The sequence below is a fragment of the Oncorhynchus masou genome, chromosome 9 (genome assembly GCF_036934945.1).
Source record: "Oncorhynchus masou masou isolate Uvic2021 chromosome 9, UVic_Omas_1.1, whole genome shotgun sequence".
Lineage (NCBI taxonomy): Eukaryota > Metazoa > Chordata > Actinopteri > Salmoniformes > Salmonidae > Oncorhynchus > Oncorhynchus masou.
Window position 1 is genome coordinate 67,613,547 of NC_088220.1, and position 8,582 is coordinate 67,622,128.

Sequence of the window (8,582 nt, forward strand, 5' to 3'; positions counted from 1 at the left end):
AACAGGAAGAGGCACCATCTTCGGCATGTTCGTGACACAAGCAACCAATTTCAGATCCATTGACAGAACAAATAGTTAGTGTTAGCTGATCGTACCCCTGATCACCTGATTACCATATTGATGATGCCTTCAAAGGAAAACTTGGTCATTTTTTCCCTCTCAGAGGACATTCAGATCTGAAGCCCTCTCTTCCTGAATGCAATGTTGTCTCAGCTGTGATATTGACTGGTTCTGATGCAATCTTTTGCTCAACAGCTGAAATGTGGGACACCACACTGTCGGTTATATGAATTTTTTAAAAGTGTATTTAAAATAAATATACATATTTTGATAGAGCTCATTATCTTCTCCAAAGGCATTTTCGGCTTCAAAAGCAGCGGGAGTGGCGGAGAGGGAGTGGGATCTTAAGAGCCGCTGTGAGATGCGATGGGCTTGATACTCTGGATATCCATCTCTTATTAATTATTCCTGCAGGCTTGTCGTTATCCCCCCAACCTCCCTCTATAAAGTACTCTCCATATGGCTCCTTAGGCAGAGGGCATTATTTTGTGTCTCAACAGGCGGTCATGGTGAGAGGGATTGCAGAGCGTGAGAAATGTGCTGACGCTTCAACTCCATGAAACAGTGAAGAGGAAAAGGAGGTGGGCTATGTAAAAAACGAACTGCCGCCCCCTTGATTCATTTTATTACGACCTACGCTCCTTCCCAAGCTCATAATTATTTAAGTTAATTTAAGTAATTAAACACCTCCTGAGACTAAAGGAGGGCTCTCAGACGTAAGTGATGTGGGGCTGGTAAGCTTGTCGCCTAGCCGCAGTTGGTGGCAAGGTGCTGATGCCAAGCGCTTCTACTCAGCACTCCAGTAGCCTAGTACTATGGCAACAGGCAGGGTGGAACTCTTCTGCCTACACAATAGTTCTGTGCATTCAGAGTCACAGTCTGGAAACAGCCACAGCATATCAGGGTGGCAGCATGCAGCAGTGATATTCAGATAACAAACATGGTGCAATATGAAATAATTTAATTAATTGATTGGAGACCTGCCTCAGTATCTTCCTCCATTCATCCTTGGAGACCTTGAAATTGGCTGATACAATGTCACAAGAAATAACTGTGTGTGTGGTGTTTCTATGTGTCCTGTTCACTCAATCAAATATGTAAGAAAAGCTACAGTACACCAGTGATGGAAAAAGTACCCAATTGTCATACTTGAGTAAAAGTAAAGATACTTAAAAGAAAATGAACCAAGTAAAAGTTCAAGTCACCAAGTAAAATACGACTTGAGTAAAAGTCTAAAAGTAAAGGTTTTAAATATACAGTACCAGTCAAACGTTTGGACACGCCAACTCGTTCAAAGGTTTTTCTTTATTTTTACTATTTTCTACATTGTAGAAAAATTGTGAAGACATCAGAACTATGAAATAACACATTTGGAATCATATACTAACCAAAAAAGTGTTAGATTTTAGATTATTCAAAATAGCCACCCTTTTCCTTGATGACACTCTTGGCATTATCTCAACCAGCTTCACCTGGAATGCTTTTCCAACAGTCTTGAAGGAGTCCGCACATATGCTAAGCATTTGTTGGCTGCTTTTCCTTCACTCTGCGGTACAACTCACTCAAACCATCTCAATTGGGTTGAGGTCGGGTGATTGTGGAGGCTAGGTCATCTGATGAGGCACTCCATCACTCTCCTTCTTCGTCAAATAGCCCTTACACAGCCTGGAGATGTGTTGGGTCATTGTCCTGTTGTAAAACAAATGACAGTCCCAATAAGTGCAAACCAGATGGGATGGCGTATCGCTGCAGAATGCTTTTGTGGCCATGCTGGTTAAGTGTGTCTTGCATTCTAAATAAATCACATACAGTGTCACCAGCAAAGCATCCCCACACCATCACACCTCCTTCTCCATGCTTCATGGTGAGAACCACCATGTGGAGATCATCTGTTCACCTACTCTGCGTCTCACAAAGACACAGCGGTTAGAACCAAAAATCTCAAATTTGGACTCATCAGACCAAAGGACAGATTTCCACCTGTCTAATGTCCATTGCTCGTGTTTCTTGGCCCAAGCAAGTCTCTTCTTCTTATTGGTGTCATTTAGTAGTAGTTTCTTTGCAGCAACTCTACCATGAAGGCCTGATTCACGCAGTCTCCTCTGAACAGTCTCCTCTGAACAGTTGATGCTGAGATGTGTCTGTTACTTGAACTCTGTGAAGCATTTATTTGGGCTGCAATTTCTGAGGTGCAGTTAACCCTAATGAACGTATCCTCTGCAGAAGAGGTAACTCTGCGTCTTCCTCCATAAGAGCCAGTTTCATCATAGCGATTGATGGTTTTTGCGACTGCACTTGATTAAACTTTAAAAGTTCTTGAAATTTTCCAGATTGACTGACCTTCATGTCTTCAAGTAATGATGGACTGTTGCTTCTCTTTGCTTATTTGAGCTGTTCTTGACATAATACAGGCTTTGTCTTTTACCAAATAGGGCTGTCTTCTGTATACCACACATATCTTGTCACAACACAACTGATTGGCTCAAACATATTAAGAAGGAAAGACATTTTGCAAATTTACTTTTAACAAGGCACACCTGTTAATTGAAATGCATTCCAGGTGGCTATCTCGTGAAGCTGGTTGAGAGAATGCCAAGAGTATGCAAAGCTGTTTTCAAGGCAAAGGATGGCTACTTTGAAGAATCCCAAATATAAAAAATATTTGTTTAACACTTTTTTGGTTACTACATGATTCCATGTGTTATTTCATAGTTTTGATGTCTTCACTATTATTCTACAATGTAGAAAACCCCTTGAATGAGTAGGTGTGTCCAAACATTTGACTGGTAATGTACTTAAGTATCAAAAGTAAAAGTATAAATAATTTCAAATTCCTTATATTAAGCAAACCAGAGTGCATTTTCTTTTTTTATTATTTATTCATGGATAGCCAGGGGCACATTCCAACACTCATTTACAAACAAAGCATGTGTGTTTAGGGAGTCCGCCAGATCAGAGGCAGTAGGGCTGACCATGGACGTTCACTTGATAAGCGCATAAATTGGACCATTTACTTTTGGGTGTTAGGGAAAATGTAAAGTAAAAAATACATTATTTTATTTAGGAATGTAGTGAAGTACAAGTAAAAGTTGTCAAAAGTATAAACAGGAAAGTGCAGATACTCCAAAAAACTACTTAAGTAAAAATACTTCAAAGTACTACTTAAGTAATTTACGCCACTGCAGTACGCACAGCTCTTATGTATATCCAAATGTATACAAAATCACCCTCCATGAATACAGGGAATAATTACTGACATTTGCATGAAATGGACAAAAAGTGCAAGGCTCTGCCACTGAATTACATGTGATTGATCTACACCCTCTCAGTGCCACCTAAAACCATTCAAAATCATCTTAGACTAGACTGGCCAGTCAGAGTGCAAGAAGTGTAAAATAAGGGGGAGCTGGGATGGTGGGATAAGCACTGAGTAGCACTTATAAAGGTACAGGCCATTAAACCAGAGCTGAGCGCATTGAACGGGAAGCCGATTGATGACATCATGCGCCGTTGGAGAGGGATGGCTTAATTAAAGTTTAATCCGACAAATATTCATGTACATTTAATGATCCCAAATCACTTCATTCTACATGAATGATGAATGTTAATGAACCAAAGGATGGATAAATTGAGACAGAGGCAAGGGCCAAGGGATGTGACCAGCCACCAGTGTATCGGCACATCAACAGTCACTTCTTCCCAGGGGTTAAAGGAGAGGGGACTAATGTAGAGGAACAAAACGCATAGGCGGGTGGCCTAGTTCTTGGGCTGGCCTGGTCATCGCGTCTCACTTCTTTAAATGCTCATTCACTCTCATCTCGCACCACCGTGATATTCCCCTTTGGTCTTGTTCTTCACTTCAATCAAAAATAATGCAGGTTCCAAGATATGGGGGCAGAGACCGAAACCAAAGTGGCCAATGTTAATCATGCTAATTGTGTAACATTTTGATATTTCATTTCTCTGGCAAGAAGTGCAATGCCAACATTTCAATCTTTCTATACACTTACTGTTAGTGTCTCCTTAATTATTATACACATTTAAAATTGCAGAGTGCATGTTATATGCTGTGCTTACTAGATTAAGATGAGAGATACAGCTAGGGCCAACATGTCAATTTATCTTACCATAGCAAGACAAGAGATGAGGTATATACTATAGCTGTGGGTGTTTACTAAGTGAATGCATATTGCTTGCAGCAAGTACCGTGTAAATCTAGATTATTATTTACATAGTTAAATAAGCCATGAGGTCATTCTGATAATAATTTGTTGAACAGTTTACAATTTACCAAGCTAGTTGCATTTTTTCAACGTTGACACAATGTTGCTGTTCCAATATATTCAATCCCTATCTGAACTCCATCGTTGGTCAGTTCCATTATCTAACACTATGTTATGTACGAATGAGATTGTCTATGAAATAGAATCCAGGAACACACAGTAAAGCTAGACTAAAAAGTGCATATTTCTTTTTCCATTAAGATTGTTTTCTATTTCTCTTTTTTGCTTTTACAAAAGCTCAATAGTAGGCTATGCCCTTGTTACCGCAAGTAAATGAAACCAGTGTGTTCTTCATGAGGATGCAGTCTTTCATCGGTACAACACTGCCATCTGCTGCCACTCCTGTGAGAAACCAATGGGTTAACTCCCTGCCACGACAAAATAATGCTATGCCACTTGAATAGAGAGCAATCCCAATTGGTATTTCATATCATATACAAGATTTAGATTTCATCCAAAATTCCATGGAAAAACTGCTAAACAGACGTATTTGTGAAATAAAAAAGGGTCAGCAGAACCTTTGTTTTCTTTCAGCATCTCTTTTTTTTCTTACTCAAAGCAACTAGATCAGCCTGTCTGCTTGTTGTTCCCCACTTTATTCCAATTTCCGCCAATTTTCTGGTTCTGTGGAACTGCTGTTCCTTAGTGCTCTCCGGAATTCCATCCAATGCTATAAAAAGGGAAAATACATCCAGGAGATATATGGGTTAATAGTTACTGGGTCCAAAAATAGATTAATGTGCCTTAGTCATCGGAGTGCATTTCTGCACAGGTGTGGTTTTATGGTATAGATTTTTTATCACTACCAACTGACAAAGATTTGATGCATTTGAAATCATAAATATTTCATGTGAAAGTGCTGATACATCAAGTGTTAACTACCCTATACTGTACATGACACGTGATGCCCATAAGAAACTGGCCTGTAAAAAAATTGATGATTTTAGTATTAAACTATATATTTTACTGCCACATTATGAATGACAGCTATAAATCCTGTGAAAAAAAATGCTCTAGTGGGGATCCTGTAAATAAGAACAGCCTTCAAAAGAGTCCCATTGATATTCTACTCTTATCTTTCCAGTGTGGTCCTTATACCCAGCCACAATCACAATCGCTATGGGATTTCTCCAGGGATGGGGGAAATCATTAGACTTTTAATGAAACTAATTAATATAGCAGCCACACACAAGTGCCATCTGATTAGGGAGCAAGTTAAGCTTTTCACATGGCTCATTTGACCTCGACACTATAATGATGCTGCCATCACCACAAGGCCAGGGGCATACATCGCAGTGTACTTGAGTCAGTGATCCGATCGCATGCACTGGACTGGGGAATGTACATGTCCAAGAAAATCTCATCAGCATGCACATCGACTTCCAAGGGGCTGAGGAGACCTGTGGACAGAGTGTGAGGAGGGCACACTATTACAGCATGTCTGAATCATCACCCTCTCTACTCTATAGAGGTGTTAGTAAGGATAGGCACTTGCTGCAGGAAATGTCAGCGATCTACAGAAGAAGTTAGGCAATGTGGTTCCATGGCAATTCGCATTCATCAGCATGTAAATCTGTGACACTCCATTTAGTATGATATGTTGCACAATGTCATACGAATTAGAGTATGTATATTGCTCAGTCCCTTCCTGTACTCCCTGTTCACTCATGACTGCACGACCAGGCACAACTCCAACACCATCATTAAGTTTGATGATGACAACGACTAGACAGCCTATAGGGAAGAGGTCAGAGACCTGACCGTGTGGTGCCATGACAACAACCTTTCTCTCAACGTGATCAAGACAAAGGAGATGATTGTGGACTACAGCAAAAACAGGATGACCCCATTCTCATCGACGGGGCTGTAGTTGAGCAGGTAGAGAGCTTCAAGTTCCTTGGTCACCAACTAAAATGGTGTAAGCACACAAAGACAGTCGTGAAGAGGGCACAACAAAACATATTCCCCCTTGGGAGACTGAAAAGATTTGGCATTGGTCCTCAGATCCTCAAAAGTTTCTACAGCTGCACCATCGAGAGCATCCTGACTGGTTGCATCACTGCCTGGTATGACAAATGCTCTGCCTCCGACCGCAAGGCACTACATAGGGTAGTGCGAACGTCCCAGTAAATCATTGGGACCAAGCTTCCTGGCATCCAGGACCTCTATACCAGGTGGTGTCAGAGGAAGAATCAAAATGCGTCAAAGACTCCAGCAACCCTAGTCATAGGCTGTTCTCTCTGCTTCCGCACATCAAGCGGTACCGGAGCGCCAAGTCAAAGTCCAAGAGGCTTCTAAACAGCTTCTATCCCCAAGCCATAAAACTCCTGAACATATAATCGAATGACTACTCAGACTATTTGGATTGCCCCCCTCTCTTTTACACCGCTGCTACTCTCTGTTGTTATCATCTATGCATAGTCACTTTAATAACTCTACCTACAGTTGGAGTCGGAAGTTTACATACACTTATGTTGAAGTAATTAAAACTTATTTTTCAACCACTCCACAAATTTCTTGTTCACAAACAATTGTTTTGGCAAGTCGGTTAGGACATCTACTTTGTGCATGACACAAGTAATTTTTCCAACAATTGTTTACAGACAGATTATTTCACTTCTAATTCACTGTATCACAATTCCAGTGGGTCAGAAGTTTACATACACTTAGTTGACTGGGCCATTAACTTATTGGTGACAGGGTGGCAGTATTGAGTAGCTTGGATGAATAAGGTGCCCAGAGTAAACTGCCTGCTACTCTGTCCCAGATGCTAATATATGCCTATTATTAGTAGTATTGGATAGAAATCACTCTGAAGTTCCTAAAACTGTTTGAATGATGTCTATGAGTATAACAGAACTCACATGGCAGGCGGAAACCTGAGAAAAATCCAACCAGGAAGTGGGAAATCTGAGGCTTGTAGTTTTGTAACCCAGTCCCTATTAAATATCAAACAAAACAAACATTTATTGTGGAACTGCGATTCCTGGAAGTGCATTCTGATGAAGATCATCAAAGGTAAGTGAATATTTATAATGCTAATTTTGACTAGTGTTGACTACCCAATATGGCGGATATCTTTTTGGCTGCTTTGTTGTCTGAACACTGTACTCAGATTATTGCATGGTTTGCTTTTTCCGCAAGTAAAAAAAAATCTGACACAGCGGTTGCATTAAGGAGAAGTATATCTCTAATTCCATGCATTACACTTGTATTTTCAACAACATTTATAAGGAGTATTTCTGTAAATAGATGTGGCTCTCTGCACAATCACCGCATGTTTTAGAACTACTGAACGTAATGCGCCAATGTAAAATTAGATTTTTTTATATAAAAATGCACTTTATCGAACAAAACATAAATCTATTGTGTAACATGAAGTCCTATGAGTCTCATCTGATGAAGATGATCAAAGGTTTGTGATTAATTTTATCTCTATTTGTGCTTTTTGTGACTCCTCTCTTTGGCTGGAAAAATGGCTGTCTTTTTCTGTGAGGTGGTGGTGACCTAACATAATCGCTTGTGGTGCTTTCGTTGTAAAATATTTTTGAAATCAGACACTGTGGCTGGATTAACGGGAATTCTATCTTTAAAATGGTGTAAAATACTTGTTTGCTTGAGGAATTTTAATTATGAGATTTTTGTTGTTTTGAATTTGGCGCCCTGCACTTTCACTGGCTGTTGGCGAGGTGGGACGCTACCATCCCACATATCCAAGAGAGGTTTTAAACAGCTTGGAAAATTCCAGAAAATTATGTCATGGCTTTATAAGTTCTGACATCCTTTGAGTCAATTGGAGGTGGACCTGTGGATGTATTTGAAGGCCTACCTTTAAAATCAGTGCCTCTTTGCTTAACATCATGGGGAAATCAAAAGAAATCAGCCAAGACCTCAGAAGATAAATTGTAGACCTCCACAAGTCTTGTTCATCCTTGGGAGCTATTTCCAAATGCCAGTAGGTACCACGTTCATCTGTACAAACAATAGCAAGTAAGTATAAACACCATGGGACCACGCAGCTGTCATACCACTCAGGAAGGCGCGTTCTGTCTCCTAGTGATGAACGTACTTTGGTGCAAAAAGTGCAAATCAATCCCAGAACAACAGCAAAGGACCTTGTAAAGATGCTGGAGGAAACAGGTACAAAAGTATCTATAGCCACAGTAAAATGAGTCCTATATCAACATATATCAACCTGAAAGGCCGCTCAACAAGGAAGAAGCCTCTGCTCCAAAACCG